Here is a 27,064-nt window from a genome sequence, read left to right as displayed (position 1 = left end):
TAAAAATTCCGTGTGAATTAAAATAGTACCAAAAATAATTTTAAACCGTTCATAGAAAAGAGACAAAGAGAAAGAGAGGGAAGTTTCGCCTGGAAGAGGGATGACGATTTTTCCGTACGTCAAAATTTCTGCCAGTACATTCTTCTGTAATTCGCATAAAAGAACATCGTTCCAAAAAAACCCGTTTCCATTAAAAATGTGCCAATTTTCATCGTTATCGATCAAACTGTTTCGAAGTCTATTAATCTCGAAATATATACACCTAAATCTATTTAAAAGAATATTTCATTGATTATTTATAAACAGATGTCATCAATCAATGTGCCACAATATTGAGAATAGAAGGTTATTGTTTCGGACTCGTATTCTGCGGGTTACGTATAAGCGTCAATCAACATATCTATCAATTTTGAATAAACACGTATTTGCGTGTGCGTGTGCCTGTTGTTTGTAAGTGAAATTTACGTTTCGTAAAGACAATCAAACAAGGTTACATAGTTACACTAACACGAATTGCAGTTCGGCGTTTTAATCAATTAAGCCGTCGATCGGTCTGCCAAGAACTATGCGGGAGCCATTGCCAAACTATTTGCAGTGTCCCTCGTTAAACTTCCTCAAAACTGCCATTGTTACTTGAATTATTCAAGGATCTTTGCTTATACTTTTTCCAGGTCAAGCTGAGTCGTGGACAATATTGGAAATAAATCTGCAAACTGCTTGGGTTGACTGGAACATTGTTAGTTAAATCTTTGGGCCCAATTCTCAAGATTTAGATGATTTTAGAACTATGTTTCTAATTGTCCTAATTTGCTTTATTTGGTTCAATTATGGATCCCATTAAGCAAATATTAGACGGGTTCTTGACCTTCGTAATTGTTTCAAATAGTGATACCATTCCTTAAGCTGCGGCCTTATAAACTCGTTAAAATGACGCTAGCAATGATGTCAGATTGATTCCTAACTCTTGACCTCTTGGTAACGTGACTCATTTTAAGTGTCTGTGAAGCTGTGATAACTTGTACCCATATAAAATACTAACGAATAAAGTCCAGTCTATATCAATAATTATTCGTTATCAGAACTTTTCTTGAAGATCTTAAATAATTAAGTACTTGCACTATTTTAGATTGTGTGACTATTTGTGATTCGTGTAAATAGAACGATTGTCCCAGTTTTTTTCCTAAATTAGAACACATTTTCTAGTGTCATCTTTATATGCTGCAACTTTAAAACGTCTGTCATCGGATAACTGATTAGTACAACAATTGCGCTCATCTTGTCACGGTACTACGAGTAAGGCGAGCCTGGCCGTCACGCATACTGGGTGACGTCACCCCCCCTGAGGGTCACCCGTTTTCTATTCGCGTTATAGAGTGACGCACGCGCCGGTGACGACGCGAATGGCCCGCGCTCGCTTTTTAAAGTGTATTTATACCTCACCCCTTACCGATCGCGTAATTAATAGCATCTGGAACATCGTCACGGCGGGGTAACGGCCGTCTAGTCGCCATATTTCTGTCGAAATCGTCGCATACTCCCGGCGCCCCTCTCTCCAATACATGCACTATCCGTGCCAAAGCGTTTGCAGTGTTATTGCAAAACCGAGACATGTCGGTTTCCACATTTTTACTTTAGGCTGCATTGGTAAAAAATGCAAATTTGAAATAATTTCATAAGACTATAAATATTCTTGGAGCAGTCTTTAAAATGAAGTTCTCGGCGAAAAATATATTTTAACAACAAGCTATAAAACTGAAGCCATTTTATATGTAACATTTTAATTTCAAAGATCAAACAGATACATTATATTTTGATACATGTATAGTTAGGATTGTTGTCAGCTTGTGAACTATTATTATGACATCATAAAAAAAATTACACATACAGTTTTATTAAGATTAAATCGTGTCCAAAATTTATATGCAATTTTTGAAACAGATGTCAGGGGAGGAATTCACTGTTCACACGAAACTGATATCCGAACTGTTGCTATTTAGATTATTATTTGTATGTCATACAAATAAGAAAACTACAGCTATATGTTTAAAAAAGTTCAACTTAAATATATAATAATTTCATTTTTTAGTCCGTAACATTAAATTTAAGCATGTGCACGTATGATTTTCTCAAGGCTTATCGTCTATATGTATCCATTGCCAAAACATACCTATCAAACACAGCACTGAATATGTTGAGTGTTTTATGAGGAAATACAAAGTATGTATTCAATAATACCACGATAATAAAAATATTTCCAATCATATGTCAATATGTAACACAATGTAATAAAAACATATGCTAAGATAATATTTAAATATCAATTATTTATTTATGAAATAATTAATAATGTATACCTTAGGTAAATAGGTTGCAATGTATTACAAGCAAGATAAATTGTATGAATTAAATAATAGATTTTATGGTTATTAATCAGTCAAATTGATTGGTAACTCTGCCAGTGGCTCGCTAGTTGTATGCTTCTAATTGATATAATTTGACTTTGGAATCACAGGATTTACACTTTAATTGAATATAATATAGTTGAAAACTTAGATAAAAAATAGATTTTTATATTTATTTTAGTATCTAATTCATAAAAGATTTCGATTTTTCACTTGTGCCAATTTTAAGCTAAGATTTGAAGAACATTTTTGGTTTGGAAAATTAGTTTAAAATCAGATAATTATTGAAAATAAACTAAGAATTATATTCTAATATATATAATTATAAATTATCTATAATTTAACAATAAAAATATCCTTTATATCTAAAAATATTTATTTGAATCACATACATAATAAAGATTTAAATCCATTCAATATCACATTCTAGGAACATTATAATTTAAGGAAAAATTCTATAAAAAGAACTGGTTTAGATATACATACATATAGTGACGTAAACAGTAAATACTTGATAGTAATAATTACTAGTCTAAACGCAATTAGTTTAATGCCATCTCTGTTTAAATTTATGCTACTCGATAAAGATACAAACATATCATGTTTGTTCTGAGTCATTTATGTTATATAATAAAATATATCGACTTACAAATTTTGTAAGGCTTTTTTATAGAATTGATTATGAATTTTTCCTAATTCAATTGACATACATTCCAATAAGAAACAAAAATATATAATGATGCCATTTAGACTATTGCTTAAATATTTTCTACCAAATCTCTTAAAATAGTAAACTCTAATTAATTAGTACCTCTTTTCTTAACCCAGTTTTATAATCTGTTTCAAATATCTTAAATATAAAATCATATTACAAATTAGTTCATACATTTAACTATTACTGAATAATATAATTAACTACTTTGTGAGGGAGTGCCTTAACTTCCATTGACATTAATAATTCAAAAATGGATTGTTAATATTTGTTATATCTAAATATAGTTTATATAGTATATGTGATATGACATTATATCATATAAAATTTATTATTTGGTCTTACTTTTAAAGCATTATAAGTCACTAGTAAAAACTATTTATTAATCAGATATATGTTATTTATAGAGATACTTGTACTGTGTAAATGTGATATATATTTTTATATAATTTTTATTATTATAGTTTGTATAGTTCTTAGAAATGACCAGTATAGAAAATGCCACAATGACTAAATTTATTATTAATAATTTGATGTGTTATATGAATAATCAAATTGTTCTAGAAGTTTTTTTTCTAGTTTATATATCAATGCTGCCAAGGTGCAAAATATTCTGCCATTTTTTCAGGTTTTATAGAGATAGGTTATGTAATTAATTATTATTTTATGTTCTATGCAACTCAATATTGACATAATTGGATGAAAAAAGTAGTGTGGTTTAATGTTTCAAGTATTCGATCAATTTTAATCAAGCTTTAGTAACATAATAAAACTTATAATCTGAATATCTAATGAGTAAAATTTTGCCAGTAATGTGTATTAAATTTGCTTTGATAATGCATTATGTTTATATTATATGGAATAATTATATAACTAGTTATTTGTGGTAACATTAATACTACACATTACATACTATGATGTTTTTCTTAAAAGGGGGTAATTGGAAAATGTTTATATCATTACAAACTACTGGAATGCAATTCATGTTAAATAATATGATTAAATCAATACATCAATTGATTGTGCAAATTACATATAAATAGATATCTACTGATTATATTGTTAATTATGAAGTGATTTATTTTAAGTAAAGTGTCCCACTAACCTAACCTAACAATTATAGCAGATATTGTATAATATGCACTAATGATACGTTGTCCACGAAGCCGGTTTGTCTAGCTACGTATAATGTTCGAGTATTTATTTTTACCCGTTACGTATGTACAGCTGTCTCGATCGTCTCGCCCGGCCACCAAGGGATAAAGTAATTTTCAATAATCATACACATTCTCCCTTGAAATAACTATGAATAACTCGACATAACATCCAGTTTTGCTATATTTGGGACATGTTTTGCAGGTCCGTGAGAGAAACCGGCTGCCCTAAATAGAATATCCTATAACCCACGATATACTTGAACGGAATATGTAAATACGAGACGATAACCTACCTTTGTCGTTCCCAGCAGCACGTCACACGTTCACAAAACTATTTTCCAGCGAAAAAAAACACAAAATCCTGCACTTTACACGGCGAGAGTACACAGGGCGTGCAATCACTCAATTCACAGCCGGCAATGAATTACTCACAAATGACTAGTCGAACACTTAAGGTAAACAGAAAATACACAGATTACACTAACTTAAAATCTATGCTTTCCACAAAATACCTAATTTAACAGAAACGAAAAACGCGCCAACTGTCAAACTAAAAAACTACAAGCACCGACGCGCCGCGCTACCGCGCGGTCCGAGTCCGCTTTTCTGACTGGCGAGGCCACCGTGCCATACACGTTCCGACTCGAAACCCGTCCGTCCGTCACCACACTCTCGATGACAATCCGGCCGCTACGGCATGCTTTTGTCGCAATTTACTTTTCATTTATATAATAAAACAGCAGCAATTTCCTTATCGCATAATTGACAAAATATTTTACTAACGTTGACGTTATCTATATCTCTGTGCGACAAAATGAGATAACTGCTCAAACGTAAATTCTAGCGATAAAGTAACACGACCACGTTTAAAAGATCACGATGGACTACGAAAAAACTTGTACGCGAGTAGTCATCTGTATCTGTGCGGGATAGACGATTGCCAGACGCGCATGCGTCAGTCGAGCCGCGGGTACGACGTCAGTGAATGACAAACCCTGCGCTTGTATTAGCCGATCGATTTTAAAAGAAATGTGGTATCTTGAGCGGAACAGCGCTGATACCGCTTTTATATTTAGTACGGTAACCGTAAAGTGCACAGCGCATGCGAAAAGCTTGCCGTTTACAATTTTACTTGTACAAAACTAAATGGGTTTGTACTTCGTACAAGCAACCTAGGCACATAATATTGTATAGAAATGGAAACTGTTTAATTATTTAGAGTAGGTACACAACTAACTAGCTCGCGTGAAGCGTTGCTTTTTTAGGTATTCTTTACATAATTATGTAATTTGTTTTACTATTAATATTTGTAATTAAGCTTACCAGAATAATTATATACATACACTGTACCTACATGATCAAAAAAAAACATAAAATACTTAAAATGTACTCAAAGAATGAATACTTATGAACTGACCTTTATTTTATCTGAAACGTTAATTTACTAATACTAAGGCTTTAAAATCGATTTCTAATTTTATACATTCATATAAATTTTGATAATATTTAAGAAATAAATATAATGTTATATTATTATATTTAGTAATTTATATTTCTTACCTAGTACTGTTAACAAAAAAAATCCTTAGTAATTTCGTAAACTACGTTCTGTATTTTATATTTAAATTGAGTGAATGATGGAACATTACAGGAAAAAGATTTCTTATATAAGTTATTAAATTAAATTAATTTAAATATTCTTTGCATTAAAACTAATAATCAGTATAATTTATTTGCTTATTCATAACGTGTCGGCGGTTTGCATACCTCAGAATACAATATTAATATTTATGTATATTTGCGTGTGCTTTAATTAAATGCCTACCATTCTAAGCTCTCATAATAAATGATATAGTTATGTTTGGGTCTTCTAAGTTCTAACTACGTCTTCGTGAGAAGAAGTAGTTCTTGATTCTTTAAAGTCTTACTATAAATTGTAAAAACGGCGACCCGAAACCAAATTTCAATTTAAGTATTTGAAATTATAATGCAAATGGAACTATTAACTTGGTAAGGCTATATAATTTAAATAGTACTGGAAAAATAATAATCACTTTGAGTCTGGTTGTTCTAGTAACCAAAGCCAAAACGGTGGGTCTTTTAACTAAACATTCTATTAACTTTTCCCATTCCAAGTCCTAAAAAAGTATCTCATAATATAAAAAAGGTTTATTATCTACATTTAAAAATTATATCAATTAATTTCTAACATTTGATTTTTATGGACAGATTAAATATAAATGAATAAGTAGTTTAAGTAAAAGTATTCTGGCTATATTATAATGCCAGTATCTACACGCGAGTCACATTATGTTATTTTTTTGCATTATACGTTACGTACACTTTTTACCTCATAGAAATATTCCGTTCCATTTTTCCGAGACGAAAAAATGCACAGAGACGTATACTTCTAAACCTTTTAAACCAAGTCATACTTCAAATGGAGTCCCTTACTTTATATTTGCTACATTTTCTTTTAAAGCATTTCTTTTAGCAGTGAGCGTATTCTTACGTAAGAATAATATGAATTCGTCTTTGTACTTCAGAATAAAAATTTGTTAACAAGATCGTTTTAATAATATTTATATAAACGGTAAAATCAATTTACACAATAGGTGAATTTTATCGTTTTCGTCTTATATTATATCATAATTACTTACCTATATTTAAGCTGCAAATAATAAAACAAATTACGTGATTTTTATTAAAACGAATTAATCTATTTGGTTAGGCATCTTGGCCATTTAAATATATGTAATATTGTTACAAATATTATATTATATAATATTTGTAATTTTAATTTAATATAAAGTCCTTATCGTAATTGTATATAATATCGCGAGTTTATGAACGCGACTGTACGCGATTTATATAATTGCTTTAATTTTGAGGTACGTGATCAAATGTATTATGTATTTGTGTGTCGATGCTTGTGTACATGACTTCTAAAGTAACCGGGGCACGTGCCCCATGTGCCCTATGGTAAAGACGGTAATACGCACTGTATCGGTATTAATGCGAAATTCTACACATTTATGAATTTTAAATCCCTGTTTCTGTCACATTTATAATATTAGTATATATATATTTGGGAAGATTTTTATTTATTAATTATAATTAAAGCTAAGTCGAGATAGCCAGTTGAATAAGGTAAATTAAATCTAAGCATTATTGAATTATAAAACTTAGATTGTGCCCATTTTTTTTTCTTGTTTGGTAATGAAAAACAAATTTTAACGCAACTGTATATAACAACTCGCCGTAGAATTGCGCATCGGTATAAGTTCCAAATTCTTCACGATACAAGTAGACATGGAGGTCTTTGTGTACGAGTGACATTTATGGGCTGTTAAACAGCCTACACACCTGCCTGCAATCGGTGGCAATTTAGTGAGAGTGGTGTTGGGTGTAAAATTGGCGTCTTTTCTACAGACAATGTAGTACAATCATTTATTCGAAAATATCCACGACCATGTTTCTAATAGAAATTATACAGACGTCGGTAGTGATGAGACTATCGATTTATATTATATCGACATTTTTAAAATACTTTTTCTTTAAATTTAAATTAACAAGTAAAATCAAAAGACAGAATTGTTGCCAATAATATGTTGCAGTTATTTAAGTCTTTAAATTAAAATAAACCTTAAACAATTGTGAGCCCGTTTCTTTGACACACAGGTATTGAACGTTAAGAGAAATTTATGAGAAAAATAATAATTATTAAACATTACCTAATTCGTTATCTATTTTTAGAGTCAGTGCCTTATAACAAAACAACTATTATACCTTAATTTGCTAATATATTCAATAAATACATATACAATAAATAAAATTAGTTCACAATCAGCGTAGACATTGTTGAACATAACTTAATTTAATTATCTATAATTAAAATAATACGAGTGCCCTGCACAATACCGAAAAAATAAAAAACTTGGCCAGTATCGAACTGTGTGATGTAAGGACTCCAACGTATCAAAATCGAATACTTTATTCAAGGAGACTTTCACACTTTTGAATCGTTATTTTATAAATTATATTTTCCACCATATATCCATATCTATAAAATATTTAAAAGTTATGATGGTATAGAAAGAATCTTACATACATACATGTATGACCCTAAAAATATAACCTATTTTCGTCATGTAAAAAACTTTCATAACAGAAATCGTAGTAAAGATTTGCTTTTTTCAATAACAATCAAATACTTTTTGAGTTCCATGTCAAAAATATAACACCTACAAGTATCTATTCTTTAAGTACGAAAACAAAATTATAAAAAAATATCAATATTCTAAGAGAGATATATTTTAATAATATATATATAAAGTTTATAAAATATCTATATACTTTCTTTTTAGAAGCTTTTGCGTAGGTATTAAACAAGGTATCTATAAGTTACCGATGAAGAAAGGACAATCTTAAAACATAATAGGTATTACGGAGCTTGGAATTCAATTCTGCGTTTTATGTTATTAGACCGCATCGGGAAATCCAGAAATCCGATATTCAAACCCATAAACGTGACATTATTTTTTTTACATTCATTCTTCTTAGCAATGGCATTGGTATTATATAATACAGCCTGGAGAAGATATGTTTTGTTTTTTAACGCTATAGATCCTGAGGTACTGGATTCAAACCCCGAGTCACTCTCAGCAGTGTTTGAAAGTTCGCAGTTAAATTCTTATAACGGGGAAACAAGTAAAGTTGTATGTTCTGTGCCCAAATCCTATTGAGTCGGATTTGCCATTCCATCGAATTATGTGTCTGCACTCCTGCACCTGCGCTGCTGGTTAGTCTCTCTTAAGAATAACTTGTCCGGACAAATTGATTTAGAAGGTCTGTGGTTCGGGGAGGTTGAGTATCATATAGATTATAAAACCTGTCCAAGCTCGAGCTGGTCTCGCGCACGAAGGGTTCCTTACCATGATCTATAAAAACGGCATAAAAATCGCTTTTTTGTATGGGAACCCCCTTAAATATTTTTTAGTTTGTTGTTATAGCGGCAACAGAAATACATTGTCTGAGAAAATTTTAACTGTCTGCCAATCACGGTTCATAAGATATAGACTGATGATAAACGGAAAGGTTTAGTAATATGGTTCTGTTTCACCCTTTGGGTGCGGAACCCTAAAAAGCGTTACTACTATATAATGAGTTTCATATACATATATACTGAATTGTAAATACAATCAATACGATATTCAGCAAGCGCATGAGACTAAATTCAATCCCCAAAAATCCTTGTCAATATTTTCGTGACTCTTTAGAATAATAAATACATAATGATTATGTAATATACACGACGCCACGTGATTTTCACGCTTGGCATTTATTCAAATAAGAATCGACATAAAGTATGAGTCCACTCATTCAGTTAAGATCTTACAAATCAATAAAATTAAATATTAGTATCGATTTTCGTGTAACTTCAAAAATTAATTAGACACCAACGTAATTCATAATGAATAAAGCATTATTAAATGATTTATTTACAAACTATATAACAATTCTATTAATGGTAGGTCATTATAATACGAAAGTCTATATGCAAAGTTTACGTACCATTAGATAGCAAACTAATTATTTGTCGACCTTATTTGTATTCACAGAATTATGTATTATTATTTATTATTTAAAGAGGTAGGCCGTTGCAAATGAGCCTCGGGATAGTATTGGGTATATAAATTGACCCTGTAAGAAATATTAACCGTCTTTTCATCGTCAATGAGTATTTTCAATGAGTGTGTCATGTTTATGCACGGGCAAATTATTTAAAGAAAATTTATATATAGCATTTGAAATGCACTAAATAAAATCGAATACGCTAAGGTGGATTACAGTCCTAAGAACATAAATCCCTTTGCACACTAGTCACGTAATTAGCACTGTATTTTTATCACGCTCAAAATTAAATTAAACACTAGTAAAAATGCTGTTAAATAAAAATGACGTGATCTAAACAACTTAAGTGAGTGCAAGACCTAATTATATTGAATACTGAATTATATTCCTTATTTATAGTGTTCTAAAGTTGTTTTTATCGTATAAGATAACCAACGTCGATGTACACATGTGTTGATGTTCGTACAGTTGTCGCATAATCTATTAACGACGGGCCTTGAAGCGATTAGTGATCAAACATCACTATCTAAGCGTTGTTTCAGGTAATACTGTATTTAAGGATGGCATTTAATAAAATTATATCAATTAAATGTAAAATACTAGCTGAACCTGCGGCTTTACCCAAGCGAAATTTATAAAACACAAGCGGAAATCCTTTGGTTAATTTCTGAGGTGCGGGCTCGTATCTTAGCGTGTCGCAATTTTTTATTGAATCATTAAAATAGTCAAGTGTATGATTTCGTTATTTACACCCTGAAAGCACGGTGCGTTTCCAGAGGTCGTTTATTCCTCCCATTTTAAAATTATGGAATGATCTTCCCTCCTCAGTTCCTTCAGATCTACAATATGGCCGTCTTTAAGGGATACTAAAGAATAGTATTTTTTTTTTATATTAATAGTATACCTCGATCGGCAGTAAATAAAATCATTTATTATTATATTAACAAATAAGGAGAACAGTCGCAATGAGTTAGTCTCATTCTTGATGAAATTTGGTTGAGGGTTGGTTTTCATTGGCAGATTTTCGTCCAACATATGTGTTGCACGAGCACATGAAAATTGCTCGTCTAGGTTTGAATGCGCGTTCAAATTTTAAGATTCACGAATAATATTCCAAGATCAGGTGAAGTATTTTGTATTATAATTATAAAAATAAGTCAAACCCTATTTACAACCTTAATAAACAAAAAAAATACAACACGCACATGAAATTAACAATACATCGAAGGCCACTAAAAATATCACAATCAAGTTGTAATTTGTCAATGTCAAAGAGTTTTGATACGAAAGTTAGTTTACTAATTTCTCTAAATTTGTGTCCCCAAAATAAAACAATGCCAGCCCTATTCATCGAATACCTTGCGGAGATAGTGACGTGCGTCAGTGCTTATCACAATGAAATTAAATTACAGCAACGTAGATCTAATCAAGTGTCATTGTACAATCGTTGCATGACACTATGAAATATATTTGTCCAAACAACCTCGCTTTTTTGAAAATGGAAGAATAAAAGTCATTAAGACACGCCAAATTCGGATCGAATTTCTAAATTGAGAGGAGAAATTATACTACTTTTAAAAAATTGCGTATTTCATAAGGAACACGTGATTTAATTTTCCTGGTGAAATTTATAAAAGAAGTTTGTTTTAGTAATAAAAAATATGATGATAATATCGTCTTGACTGATTGCTGTCATGGAGGCCATTGTTAGCAGAGAGTAGACAGCTGTTCAGGATATATTGTAGCGCACAGCATAGATGCACTCTCTTGCTAATGACTTTTATGGGGATCAGATAAGTCCTAATTATATACGGACTAGATACTAGAAAAGCGCATAGATAAATTGCACCATGACCAATCTTAATTTTATATATTATTACTTCTTGAAATTTATACAATCAAATTGTGATATTTATGAGCGATATAAGGCTTCTTTTAAACTTCTAGAAACATAAAAAAGTTTTAATTCTCAAGTAAAACTTAAAACCCTAAGTATTTACAAACTTGCAATTGAATAAAAGACTTCGTCTACGGAAACCCCTTTTAAAATTAAGTCTGCAACATACATTTTCCACAGGAAATGCATACTTAAAACGTTAAAAAATGTAACCTAACCTTGTTATATAAAAATAAAGTTTTATTGAGCATAAATTTTGGTCATGAATAAAATAAATTATAAGTTTATACAGTTCAAAATAATTATTTAAGATATTGCTGACCTCTGTAACAAAGGTTTATACCTAGGTAGGAGTAGGGTACCTTTAAATCGATAAATAGGTGATCTATATAAGTAAGTGATAACGGAGATGATATTAGTCAAGCAACTATCCGTATTCATAGCAATAGTTGAATCAGCCTAAGAAGAATTTCTATATTCGAATAGGAATCGCCTGTGAACAGTTAATAATAATCGATATTTTGGTGATATGTTGAATCGATTATTTCATCATATATTTAGCATGTTTATCATTATAATTTTATTCTAGCTATTTAATCAATCGATTATTGTTAGAGTTATTGATACGATAAGTCGACTTTTGAGTTGACAATAAAGGTACAGTCACAGTACAGGTGTGAGTGGTGAAGGCCCCTCTTTTTTGGAAGAACGTTTGTAATTCCTCCGCATTGCTGTAGAACGGGTTGATGGATCCATTAAGCTGATATTTATCTGACCAATCAGATCCTTACACTGTTTTTCTTCCCATAGAGCGTTAGATGAATTAAAAACTAATTAAGAATGTGAAACTCAGTGATGTTAACCCAGATATAAAACATGGTTTTTGGTTTTAATATTATCCTAGTAGGTTCGAAAAGATTTAAGCGACGTCCGGTATTCGTTGATTAACTTGTATATGAGTAATGTGTATGTTATACCGCTATGATGATATTCAATTAAGTCGTCTTAATAAATCTGTTTAATTTTTTGGCATTCATAATGATTTTTTAGTGTCATTAAATCGATAGTATTTTTTTATGCTATAGGTGGTAAACGATTGTTACTATTCGATTCATTTAAAATAACTGTGTCTGAAATCGAGTCTTCATTAAACAAAGTCTCGAACTGTACTAAACCTAGTCCATTTCAATCCCAAAAAGACACAAGTTTGCGCGTCAACCGCCAAAAAACACACCATTCGTCGTATCTCCACGATTTGAGAACATTCTGTTAGTCGCCACAGCTAGTATCTCTCATATCAAAAAATCAATTAATCTGCACAATTTTTACTGTGCATATCACATATTATAAAGTAATTTAGTATATATGTGTATAACTAATCATATATAACTATTTGAGACCCGCTGTCTTCCAATAAACGTGAAAAGTGCCGGTTACTAAGTTTAAGAAACGTTAAACTAATAATAGATTTACATTGTAGTTATATAAATACTAAACACATTGAAACGGGAACATGAGGACGGCAGAGACGATATAGCCCCTAAATGAATTAAAGTCACTATTTTAAGCTGAGCCTTGTATAATATAACTGGTGAGCAAAAAATATGCATATATACTGACTAGCTATGTCCGTGGCTTTGTCGACGTGAAATTCAGTAGATGTCTGTAAAAGTATATACATTTATATACTCTATTTCAACCATAACAGGAAAAAAGTAAAAAAAAACAACATTTGACAGCAAATTGACGCGATATCATTGGTCGAGAGATAGATTAATCTATGATATTCACTATGGATTTACGAAAAAAATGGCGTTTTGAACGTCAACGAAACTGTTATCGGAATTTTGGAAGTAAAATTATAGTGGAAATAAGTGATTAAGAGCAATAGTGTTGTATTATAAATAAATATATATTAATCATAAACTCTTAATAGTGCACAATGTAGCTGATTAGCAAATCGCATGAATTATATTAATAAGTTCGCAGACTAATTGTGAGCAAGGCGTTATAACGCTCCCCTGCATTATAATCTATTATTATTTTCCCTTAGGTTTTGGTTCAATGTTTATAATATTAATTAAAACTATTATAATAAAATGTTGAAAATAACACTGCATCATTTTAATTAATAATTTTGAGTTCGTCTTGATAAAACAAAAGATGAATTGTTTATAAAAATCACAAAGCATGACCTCAAATCTAAAAAATATTTAAACTACAAACTCTAAAATTAAAAATATTTCAGAAACAATATGGCAGTCTTATATAACACAGTTTTATCATTATTCTTAATCATAACTCTGATAAAATAATCAATATACGTTTGCGTTACCCACATAATATACGTATATACGAGTATTTTATCAATAATTAGTTTTAATTTTTTTTTTTTAGTATATATAAATTTGATTTAATATGATAATTACTTGTTAACATATTTGATTGATGAAACAAAGTAATAGAATACATTGTTCGTGGGTAAATCGGTGGTTATTTTACTTTAACCTTGCGAAATGACGATTCGTAAGTGTTCGTAGAGTCTAGTTTAATAATAATTTGTTTTTAGATAAATATATATATAATACTAAGGATAAGAGTTTCATTGTAGACTAGCTGGTGCCCGCGACTCCGTTCGCGTGACTTTAAACCTCAAAAGTAGGAGTACTATATGGTTGACTTATTTGTGTATATTTGTGTCTGTCGTGGCATTGTATTTCCCAAATGGATTTTTTTTGAAGATTTATTTGAGTGCATTTACATCGATAAAAATGAAAACACAAACAACCGAACATTTTAAATTTACAACGTAATATTAAAATATTATGATGTATTTGTCTAACTGTATATTACACGATATTACACGTAGTGCTGTCGGGGATGAAAGCATAGATTTTTATGCAGTTGCGAACACGCAACAGAGCCGCACTAGGCTAGCCGTGTGCACTGGAAACTGGACTCCGTTAAAAGTAAACGCAAAGTTTTTTGGAAAGAAGGAATCGGGGTGTAAATATAAAATCGTCTGCGCCGTACCTATTTATATTTATTTTCAATTTATTGTATTTATTATATTGTAATATATTTCAATATTCAAATACAAAGGGATGATGTAACACCACTGGAACTTTTTAATAAGGTTTTAACCTCTTCAGCCCTGGTTGGTGGCAATGGTGAAAACTTCCGAAAAAAAAATTCCGAAATTAGCAGTAACAATCGAACAGATAAACAGACAAACATACATTAATTCCAAAAATCATATTTTTGTGATCTATTGCGGTAATAAATACAATTTTTTCTCAAATCTCTGTCATGTACAGATTTCGATCAGTTACGATTTTATTATATGTATAGATAGATAGATTCTAAAGCGTAGAGCACAAATCATAAAATTGAACTAATCTATGAAAGTATTTTACGTTAGAACTTTTGATATACGCATGCATATTTATTGCGTTTCAGTAAAATAAAAAATAAAAAAACCATTTAGCAGCTTTATAATGAAGCTAGAAAGCAGCATTCTAAGCCATAAAATATTATCTGTGGGGTATTGCGCGTAATTAAACTTCCAAGGGTATGTGTATAGTGAACGAAGTCGCCTCGATTCAAAATAGACTTTGAAACAATGCACAGACTAAACACAGAAGTCGATCTGTCTGTCTGTTTAATATATATTAACTGTTCACAGGCGTTGTGCGTTTGGTAACGGATTTAGATGACATTGGACTGTTACGACTCGATTTGATAGAGGCGAACAATTTTTATTGTTACTTATAAAACTAACCGCGTCAAATTAATTTATTGCCACTGTTATTATATAAAAATGCAAATATACATTATATATTCATTTGTCGTTAGGGAAGCTATAAAAAAGATATATATTAAAACTTTCTCTATGTCGTTTTGCAATAATTTTTTATATTATATATATTTTATGACCATCTGCGGCAAAATGTTAATTATTATAATTATTACAAATAACTTAGTCAAATATACATATTTTCGTAATTTATATACGTATTTTCGTAAATTTCCCACTGCTGGGCTTAGGCCTCTTCTCTCTTTGAGGAGAAGGTTAGGACCATATTCCACCACGCTGCTCCAATGCAGTTTGGTGAATTCACATGTGACAGAATTTCGTTGACATTACACACATGCATGTTCCCTCACGATGTTTTCCTTTACCGCCGAGCTCGAGATGAATTATAAACACAAATTACGAACATGAAATATCAATGGTGCTTGCATGTTCGTTCTAACCACTGGGCCATCTCGGTAAATACTGCAAACGGTGTTTCAAGAAACATTCTGGTGCCTCAACCATGGTCCAAGACTTGACTATCATGAATGAGACAACCGGGTTTATTGCACACCATCAACCATGGTTTAAGTCGGACCTGGTTGTTGTTGCTTGTTCGATTTTAATGAATATTTAGAAAGTTTGCTATCTATTTTGTATTAAGTATAACTAATTATGATATTGTAATTAAAATTTGTGATATTGTAATTTTATATCGATAAATAGCTCACAGATTATAAAAACATACAATACACCGTTGTATTGAGTACAGCAATGAGCGCGAGTCCAATAATAAAGTACGTATTCTATGCATAAAACATAAACATTTTAAAGTCTATGTGAAATTGTATTTTATATAAAATTACAGTTTTACATTATAACGAATCTAACTAACGCAATATAATATTTTTTCTTTATGTTTTCATGCGAGATTCAATGCAGCCAACATAAAGGACGTACATAAATAATTGCTGAGTTTTGAAAGAAATATTTCCGAATGGAAACGTAAAATTAAGCCTTTTTATAAAACAGCGTATGATGTACTCATTCTTTCTCTTATTTTTACGTTAAGATTTCAAAAGAAAAATAGATTTTCTGCTGTGTTAATAAAGTGTGATATGTTTTTTTTTATTTTTCCTTTTAATTAAGATACATTCATACGTTCATGTTTAAAAAATAGTTCGATATTGACAGTGTTACGAAGTAAATTACAACAACATTTATGAAATTAGATCTCAATAAATACTATTTGTGGATCGTATTTTTTTTTAAAACTCCGCTTGTTTTTGAGTTACCTTTTATATATCCAGTGAAAGATAATCTATATTTTAATAAAATAAATTTAATGAAATGTACATTAGCTAAGTAGCGAGCGACTTTTGATGCACGCATTCAATAAATAAAGTTCGAACGTCAGTTTATTAATTATAACTTTTAGATTCAACCGTTCGAAACAGTTGTCTCAATGTCTTGTTTTATTTATGTGGTAGTAGGAATTTTCATCCTGCCTTGTCACAGTCGGAATTAAAGTCGGAACATATTTTTTTTATTCATAAATGTTAACGTAGAACCAAAGCAATTTTGGTAATATTTTAAATGGGAGAAGTTCCTTCTTGGAGTCAATTATTATAACATTAAATTTGTTAATATGTAAAATGAAATAATTTGTACACAAAACAATAAAAATAGAAAGTTATGCAATCTCGTTGGTAAATAGTTGGTCTTGGAATTCCATGTAAATAATTAAATACATATACGATACCTACCGATTTCATAGTTCACCTGAGATCTTGCTAAAGGCGCGGATAGTACCGATAATTTACTATACACCTATTCATTACATATGTAGGAAAAAAAACCGAAATTAAATTAATGAACATAAAAGCGGGCTTTGTTCCAGTCGCATATTATATAATATCGTACATCTCACGTTGGTAAAAAGCAATATTAACATTATATCTTCTCCATAATGTGTTCTAACTGATAATTCTATCAACGCGCGCGCGCTTCCCCGGTTTACTGTTACACACTTCCGTCCCTTTTCACGAAATCACTCCCACGGATCGCAGGAAAGTCGGAGGAAAGATCACACATCAATAACTACCTACTTTCTAGTTCAATATAAATTTTTACTAAAGTTGCCGCTTTTTTTTGTTGTTAAAATATTTTCGTCCTTGCCATATTGACATGATCACCGATGAATTAAATACTGTGACAATTAAATATTTTCGATATTTTCCTATAGATTATTGTCAAGATATTATTACTTTAATCTGCCTCATTCGTTTTGCACCAATCGATTCTTAGAGATTAGATAATAATAACACGGCCTAGTATATTACTTAATATGTGTATATTTAAAAGTAAATAACCTATTAAAACAATTATTAAGCTTTCGTTAGTGATTTATTTAGTTCTACAGATATGTTGTCCGCGCTTTTGTGTCTTATTTTTAATTTGTATTTTTTTTAATTTTAATGTGTCTGCATGTTTTTATTACCAGACAGCATCATTTGTAACCTTATTTCTTAGTTGTTGCCGTATAGATGTCTGTTTAGATCGACTATTAGGTACAATACAACAAAAAAATTAAATACCCAAAATCAATTGTAATAGTATGCATGTTGTCCTTCATTTTGTTTTGTGAACCAATAAACAAAATATTATGTTAAAAATAATTGATATAATTGTAATTTATACTCTGTGGTAAAATATTATACAAACTAACATAACACTCGAATGAATTTTCGGACGAAATAATGAAAATAATCTTGTAATAATGTTCAGTGTCATTTACGTCAATTTTAAGAAAGAAATAAATAAGTATTACTATGATCGATAATAATAGTAATCCTGGATCAGTTGATAACTTATTCAGTGTTCTGACGCATTCGATCGGTTTTGACGCACTTCTTCGACTTTGATAACTTGATAAACATTTCAGTAGTGCCGCATTGTCGTTACACTTAAAATTAGTGACTTGTTTAGATATGAGATAACTGTTCAAACGTATTTGTATTATCTTTATGAGGTGTTGGTGATGTTTCAATATTTGTTTAAGCTCTTTTTTGGACGTGAGAGGTTACCGGACTGCAGCAAAACTCATTTCGAAATATGATTTGAAAATAGAACGAATAATGCTGCTTCATTGGGTTTAACTTATTCGAAACATTAAAAATTACTTTTATAATCTATTTTAGTAGTTTATTTAAAAATATATGAATGTCGTACGTGTATTTATTATATAACAAAAAATAATGTCTTCTATGAATGAATAAGTTAGATACAATTATAAAACTTTAAATATAACTTTAAACGAGATATTCGTTGATAATCTTAAGTTTCTATCATTATAAATTATAAATGTTGCATTACTTTAATTGATTAATAGAATAAGTACTTTTCGAAACGATGAAAATTATAATTATTGTGCATATATTTTGATTCTGAAACAATCATTTTTACAGTATATTTTATACAAAATAATTTAAGAAGTTAACTATGAATAAAAAAATGGAAAAGTACTTTTTTGGACGAGCGTGTTACTATTTATTGTATTTGATTATTATTATTTTTTTCACTAAACTTTTAATTAAGAGGTTATATATAATAGCATTTTGTTGCTATTTATTATTTAATAAATTATAAGTACCCGTATGAAATATTTTTGCATTTCAATATTTAATGCAATAAGTATTTTTTTATAATTCCATCGAAAAAACCAAACGTTGTATCGTTCCCTCGATAAAAAAATATTTTAAAATAATATTCCTAATCGACCAACTGCAACTATGGCATAGTATGTAATGTTATGTATTTTTAATATACATGTGATATTTTTTTATTAGGTACAGTTTATAAGGACAAAACATAATCAGTTACTTTTGGACTCGTGATTTGATACAGGCTGTTGCTTTTACTTTATACTTTAACATTATTATTATTATGATTTAACAATGTTTATGTTTAACGAAACATTTTTTTTTGCTTTGAAAATGATATTAATAAAGGAATGAATTAATGTACATTTCTCAATCGATATCGCCGTCGAGTTTGAATGCTATTTACCTACATAGTAACCTTGTTCTGTTGTTTTCTTTCGCGGAATACGTTAATATTATTCCATCGTAAGTGTGGAATACACTCTCATCCGTCAGTCATTACACTCATTTGTTTTACAGTCGATCTGAAAGCTGATCAACACAGTTCTGACTCAGCCTTTAATCAACGATAGCAAGTATTCGTATTGTGTGGATTGTAGATCATTTCTGATTAATAAGAAAATGAAATTAAGGAATTTGTTGGAAGAATTGTATAGTGTTTAGGATTTTTGATAAGTTATTGGCCTTATTCTCAATAGAATAAACTCGTGTATAAATAAATACATTACTCATTTTTTTTTAGCTAAAGTTACGGAATAGTTGTATGTACTCTATTTATGTTGATACCAGTTAAAACTTTCATATATCATCAGTTCTAAGTTTGACAATATATTTGTTTGGAAATGCGTCTGATTTTTTGTGTACGTACGCACGTATACGCAATTACGTAGCATCACACAGTTTTATTTAAAGAATATTTGCAATGCCTCAAATTAATTGAGAAATTTCTAATATTCCTATTTACCCCCCCTTTTAAGCTTATAGCTTGTGTTAGGAGTGGGTACGACAATAGCGATTTTTACATCGCCAGGCGGCCCGTAAACCATCACATCGCAGTTAGATAATTATTATATTATATTATTTATAATGAATAGTTACTTATTATCTATGAAAAATTGTTTAAATTAAACTCATTAATGTAACAGTCAATAACCGAATCACTATGAAATATTAAGCTCAATATTACAATCTCGTTTAAATGGTATTAGTATCGTAATTCGTAGTAGGTACGAGTAGTAATATACATATATTGTTAGTAGGTATTGCGTTAAATGAACTATATCTATATCTATTCTACGGACAATATTTTAGAAAAGAATTCATATTTAAATTAACTTTATAGCCATGAAACTTGATCCTTGTTTACAGATTGGACACCTAGAGCGAATTAACTTGAATACCTATAAACTTATACATGTACTTACTTGATGAGTTTAATTCGCTTTCTCATCAATATATTTGTATAAGTACTTAATAAATCCATCGAGAAAAGTCTATTGTGAAATAAAATAAATCGCTTTCAAGTAAAATGTGCTAAGATTTTATTACTATGTACCATCTACTTTATATAAATTATTGTATTTGTCGATGGTTGAAGTTGAAAGCAACCTCAGCGGCCCGGCGACGGTGACGTCATCACAGGCGCGCGCATCTGATCGATCCTACTCGCACTTTCTATCGCTGTAGCGCTGATACGTAAAAGCTAACCAAAACCCTCCAACACTTGAAGCGCTGTAAAGAAAATTTTCGACAAAAGCGGTATTTTCAAATTAGAGGAAATCGATATTTTAATTTCGACTGTATCCTTAACGCTATTAGGTACAAAATCATTTGTTTTTCTCATGAGTAGCGCTATTTCAAACGATTACGCTTACGAATTACAAACGATGTATAATTTACTAGAGTGATGTAATTAATGAACTAGCGGTGGATTTGAGTGAAAAATAAATATGACTATACTACTAAGTATAATGGTTACATAAATCTATTAGGTACTTAGTTATTAAAAATAGAATATTATAAGTATATTAAATATCAAAATTACGTCTAGTTTAAAGCATAAATTATACAAAAATTGGCGAATTTGAAATAAACAACAGACAAATATTTAGATTTATTGTGCTGTGTTACAGTCTTTACAGTGGAAGAGACTCTTGAATTCACAACTGATTTTTTATTAAACAATAAAATTATATTTACGTTTTCAAAATATCGATATAATTTTATAAATTATTAACATATTAATTTAATGTTTAAATGAAGGATTCATGTATATATATTTAAAATGCAGCTTACTTCGCTCTCAGAACTCTTGTTACGACAAAATGTTTACGCGCTTTATGAAAATTCAATATGGCGGACAAGACGGCGAACCTTCTGTGTTAATTAGGTTAGAAAATTTTGTGAATATTTTATATACTTACAATAGTAATATAATGCATAGCATTTTTTATATCATAATTATTAATTTGTCGAAATTCTAAACTGGACAGAATTTAGTTATATTTTTTCTTTCTCTTATGTGTTTTCATTGAATTCTATTTTATCGACGAATTTATTTGATATTTAAATAGTTTCCATCTTTCAACTACAGGAAACTTGAAATGAATGAATTCAGGCCGGAATTCGTATTAGTATTATTTTGATGATAAGTATTGATAGATATTTTATTCTCTAAAAAACCTTTACGAAAAAGACGATTTGACGTTTCAATAAGTAAATATTTGTTTCAACAGATTTTTTAAAATCATATGAAACCTTTTTAGTTTTTAAATGGCTGTTGGCGTTTTTCATTTTGACACTTTTGTGAAATTGTAAAGATTTTATCGTACTATTTGAACGTTTTAATAAAATAAACTTTGTATTTTTTACCCACCAGTAAGAAATTTAACTGCCTGCTTAAAAATTACGAATATTTAATTATACTTTGAAACGTCGGTTAATATTCTTTACAAGATCAGACGATTATGGAACATAGGATTAGTAAACAAAAAAAAAAAAAGTAAACTAACGTAACTAGGTACTTAAATAGGTGTCGGGGGCTCGCAAAGGCGGGCCGTCCGTCAGGGCGTCACGGTAACATGCGATCCCGTGGCGCCCGCCGAAGAGACGGAGAGGGTACCGCTGGTTTTTTGGTGGGTATTCCGGTGTACCGGGGCGCAATCGGCGTCCAGGACACCGGCGAGTCTCACATACCCCCCTCCCACTTCCACGTGGGGAGAAATGTGTAACGCGTATATGCAGCGGGTTCAAAAAAAAAAAAAAAGGTACTTAAATAGTAATAGACCGAAGTGTCTAAAAGTTAGCGTGTTGTTGCAACTCCAGCTTTCTATTTAAATAAAGTAATATGAATTTGTACACATTTATAAAAGCGTTATTAAAATGGTGAATATCTACAACGCAGTAACAATAAACTTTGAATATAATAACGGTCACACTTCCCCTTAGTCACCCATTGACCTGGATACCAAACAATTCAGTTACGACAAAACGCTAACTTTTTCTTTTTTTTATATGTATTTGTCACCCCCTTACAAATCTTAACCGTGTTAAAGTGCCTACAATTAATTTACATCACAGTTAAGCAAATAAATTTTTAACAAACAAACAATATGAAAAAAAAAACATATATTTAACGTAGAGTTTTAAATAAAGAATTTCTCATTGAATGCGTTCCTTTCATGTAGAATCATCAATATAATCTGTATCTTAACTAATCAGTATAGATATTAAAAATAAGTAGTTTTAAAAACTAATAAAACAGGAATAAAATTTACTTACATCAGGTGGTGGTACGTAGGCAAACTAATATCAGTGTTTTTTATTTGTATTTTTTATCCTGGCAATATTTTTCGGGATACTAGGAAAAAAATATTGTATTGTCATTGGTCAATTAATACGAGTATGTGTGTAAATCACATACATGCATACATTTTAAAGCGTTTTAACGAAGCGGTTATTATTATAAATATATAAGTACCTATTTAAAAAATAATGTTTAACCAAAACGATAAGTATTTTATAATCGCACATATAAACGGTCTTCATAATGATATATTCTATTTCAATGGCAGGAGGAGCTGAGATAATCAAACCTTAATTTTGCGTATTACGATTTTTTCTAAATAATGGCTCTTCTACAAACATTTCTTGATTAATATATAAATTTGTATTTATAATACAACACTATTCCTCCTAACTTTTCATAGCCACTTAAATAATACGTCCAAAGTTGCGATAACAACTTCGCGAACATTCGAAACGCAATTTTTTCAAGAATGCAATAATAAATATCCTCTACATTGTTCAAGACCCCAATGATATCACGTTATTTAAATGTCAAAGCTGTTTGTCTTTACTCCAACTGTGATTGGAACAGGCTATAGTTAATAAAGTCGTCTGTTTGCAGTTTTGTTGATAGGGGAATACGGTACAGTGGTCCCAAGGTCCGAACTCCCGAAGTGATTAGGTAGTTAACCGACAAGCGATGTCAAATCAGGCTTAATGAGACTTAGCCAATGTAATTATAGGAACAAGGAACGATGTATTTGATCAATGTCAATGAATCACAGAATGTCTCATTGCTTTGCTTTGCAAAAATATGTACTTATTTATATGCGATATTTAATATAATGTGCTTAGATGTTACACGTGAAATAATATTTTCTTATAAACAAGAAATCATTTTGTTTGATGTCAAATTAATATGGCGCTAAGGCGATAAAGCGGTCTTTGTATATGTATATATGTATACAACTACAATACAGATACTTGTAAAAAAAAATATATTATTTATAGTATAAATAAGGTCGTTGTATATTTACCTTGTATTTTTACATCATTTCGATTGTATTAACCAGCCTTAATAGGAGTAATTTAGAAAACAATAATATATTTAAAATGATACCAGCCGTCCCGTTTTCTGGAGTTTCGAACATGAGATAAATTATCATAAACAATTATTATGGTTCTATACAGCAACCTTCAATGAAACTCTTAAGTGTTCCACGCATTCGCCCATCTTGTATCTCGTTATATAACGGATCTTTTTTTAAATCTCTTTCTTGATGTCTTCGCTGTCGTACACAATCGAAATTACGACACAACAGGGAAACATCGTATATAATGCTTCCCACCATTATAAAATTGTTTCGCAAGTCTTTTTAATATTTTCTTACAAATTTCAAATATTTGTTAATACAATTTTGTACGCAGATTATGTCATTGATGGGAAGATTGCTGCTTGGCTGGTTCGTCTTTTTGCCCAGAGGATCGGATCGGAATTGCGATCCAACGAAAAAATTCTACTAACATTCTTGCCACCGTTCCACGTCCGGTCATGATGTGTACAGTGACTATTTTTAATTTTTATTTGAATACAATTAAAGCCTTAATTTTTTTTTTTTATATAAATAAAAGTAACAATTGATGTTGATTGAGGGAATGTTAATTGTATTAACAATATAGTATAGTACAACAAAACTTAGACGTAGCATCGGCAAAATTCGTAAAACCGATCACATCCGAATTAAGTACGCCTTCCCAAAACATCAACATTTATTTATTTCTTATGTGAATATGATCTTTACGCATACGTAACAACTAGTGATGTCATATAACCAAATATATTCGTCAAATTGACGCGAAAATTTACGTACAGTTGATAGCAAAATAAATGGTCACATTATTAAATTTTTATTTGTTTTTAACTGACTTCAAAAAGGTAAGTTATTTACATTTGATGGGAATGGTAGAGTACATAGCTAGTATTCAAAAATTCCAATATCCTCATTGCCAATAGCACCACTAAAATCGTCGAAAGATGAATCGCTTTTCATCGTCTTTTTAAATAACTCTTCATCAGATAATGATTCATCACTATCTGATGAAAAGTCATTCAGGTTGGTGATAAATTGATCCACATATTGATCTGTTTTATCCTCGTGTTTCATATGTTCTTTTTCACATTTTATCGCGTGATTGACTACTTTTTCCCATTCGGATACGCCAATAGATTCAAATTTCTCCATTAATAGTTCTTTGACTTTTGTTAAATTCATCGAGACATTTTTCGAACTAACGTGACCTTTAACTTGGGCCCAAATATTTTCTATTGGGTTAAATTCTGGATGATAAGAAGGTAACCGTAAAACAGAATGGCCATGTTCCGACAATATTTGATTAATTGAGTATTGAATATGATTTGCTTTGTGACGTTTAATAATTTCATACAATTCCGGTTTCAATAGATTTGATGAAAAGGGTATATTTTTAGATAAAAGCCATGATTGCATGGTTGCTTTTAGAGTACTGGAATTCGGTGAATTGTCTGTTCTTGTGTTATGGTAAGGAGCGTTACCTACGACCACTACTGTTTTAGGTCGTAAAATCGGAATGAGGTGTTGTTTTAACCATTTTTCGTAATTTTTTTTATTAATTTCGTGATGGTAATCGCCAGTACTTTGGGATGATTTGTATACTAAGAGAGCACCAGGTACAAAGCCTCTTGAGCTGCCAGCGTGCACAATGATTAATCGATCACCCTTTGAGATCGGTTTTTTTAAACCTTTCTTAGACCTATCCATCCAACTAAATTCCTTTGTATGGGTGGTGTATGTAAGTCTCATCAGTATAACTATGTTCCGACCTTCACTTTGTATCTGTCGAAGATACTTAATCCGCTGAAGTTGTACTTCATCTTTCTCAGCTAAAAGAGATCTATTATTTTCTATTTTTTTTAATTTAAAACCTAGTTCATGCAATATTCTTCTCAAAGTTTCTCGACAGCCCGTGAAATTTATGTCTTCCTTTAATTTGTTTAATAATTATTTTATTGTAGGCAACCTTTTTTCGGTAAGATGAAACTCATATATCTTCCTTCTAATGACATTATAATCAAAATCATCTAAATTTACTCGATGTACTTTATTTTTTCTACACTTTTGGGGTGAATTAAAAGGTATATGGGAGGGACCACGACTTGAACTAGTCGAAGCCGTGGCATTATAAGAAGCAGAATCAACAGCTGAACTAGTAGAAGTCAAGGCATCGTCATGCTCCTTTAAAACAGTGCTTATTGTTCTACGCGACATACCAGTTGCTTTCGCAGTTCGTTCTTGGATGTTTTGAAAGTGATCTTTTCATTTATCATGTAAATCGGCAGTAATCGGTTTTATTGAATTTGCCGATGCTACATCTAAGTTGTGTCGTACTATATTCATTTATTCTTTAACGTTTCTGATTCGCCGCCATGTTTAATTAAAATCATGTTATAACATTTATGTTATTACCTCTATAATAACGTTAAGTCTTAGATACCATATATCAGATCAGATAAAAATATACAAGGAACACTAAATTTTAATCCTCTTTGAAAAGTTTTTACTATTGCTCTTTTTAAAATTTTAAGATTGCAATAAATTATTATACAACATATAACCTTATTTGAAATATTTATATGTTAAACTATCAATAAAACAAAATGCCTTATAAGAGTGTTGAAAAAAGATAGTATAAAACCCAGAACCAGTATGGAACGCCCTTATCATAAAGCCCTTACTTTGTGAAATGTTATCAGATCATCGCCAGCTCCTCAGCCGCGCTCTTTAATTTTAAGAGCTTGTAGTAGCGAGATAAACTATACGAAGCAAGAAAGACCTTCGGTAAAATAGTTTTTGTTTTAATTCTTTTTTGCACGATGCTTTTAAACTTGTCTTTTTTACTTATAAAGAACACTTTCCTAAGATTATGATTTAGGTAACTTAACGTAAGTTTATACGTACGATAGCAGACGTCAGAGTCGGGT

General features: G+C 30.5%; 1 protein-coding gene across 9 annotated transcripts in view; it reads right to left on the bottom strand.

Annotated features, from left to right (window-relative positions):
• The window catches only part of Pmca (plasma membrane calcium ATPase), a 172,159-nt gene that overhangs the window by 88,444 nt on the left and 56,651 nt on the right, over window positions 1-27,064 (bottom strand). For 3 of the 9 annotated variants that reach the window (XM_064219168.1, XM_064219174.1, XM_064219175.1), the window contains exon 1: window positions 4,565-4,988. The exons of 3 other annotated variants lie outside the window; for them this stretch is intronic. The gene's annotated coding sequence lies outside the window, so the exon portion shown is untranslated. Of the gene's footprint in view, window positions 1-4,564; window positions 4,989-27,064 lie in introns of those variants that run through there. 3 more of the 9 variants (XM_064219177.1, XM_064219176.1, XM_064219178.1) reach the window with 3 other exon arrangements.

The sequence above is a fragment of the Vanessa tameamea genome, chromosome 26 (genome assembly GCF_037043105.1).
Source record: "Vanessa tameamea isolate UH-Manoa-2023 chromosome 26, ilVanTame1 primary haplotype, whole genome shotgun sequence".
NCBI classification, from domain to species: domain Eukaryota; kingdom Metazoa; phylum Arthropoda; class Insecta; order Lepidoptera; family Nymphalidae; genus Vanessa; species Vanessa tameamea.
This window is presented reverse-complemented; position numbering and strand designations above follow the sequence as displayed.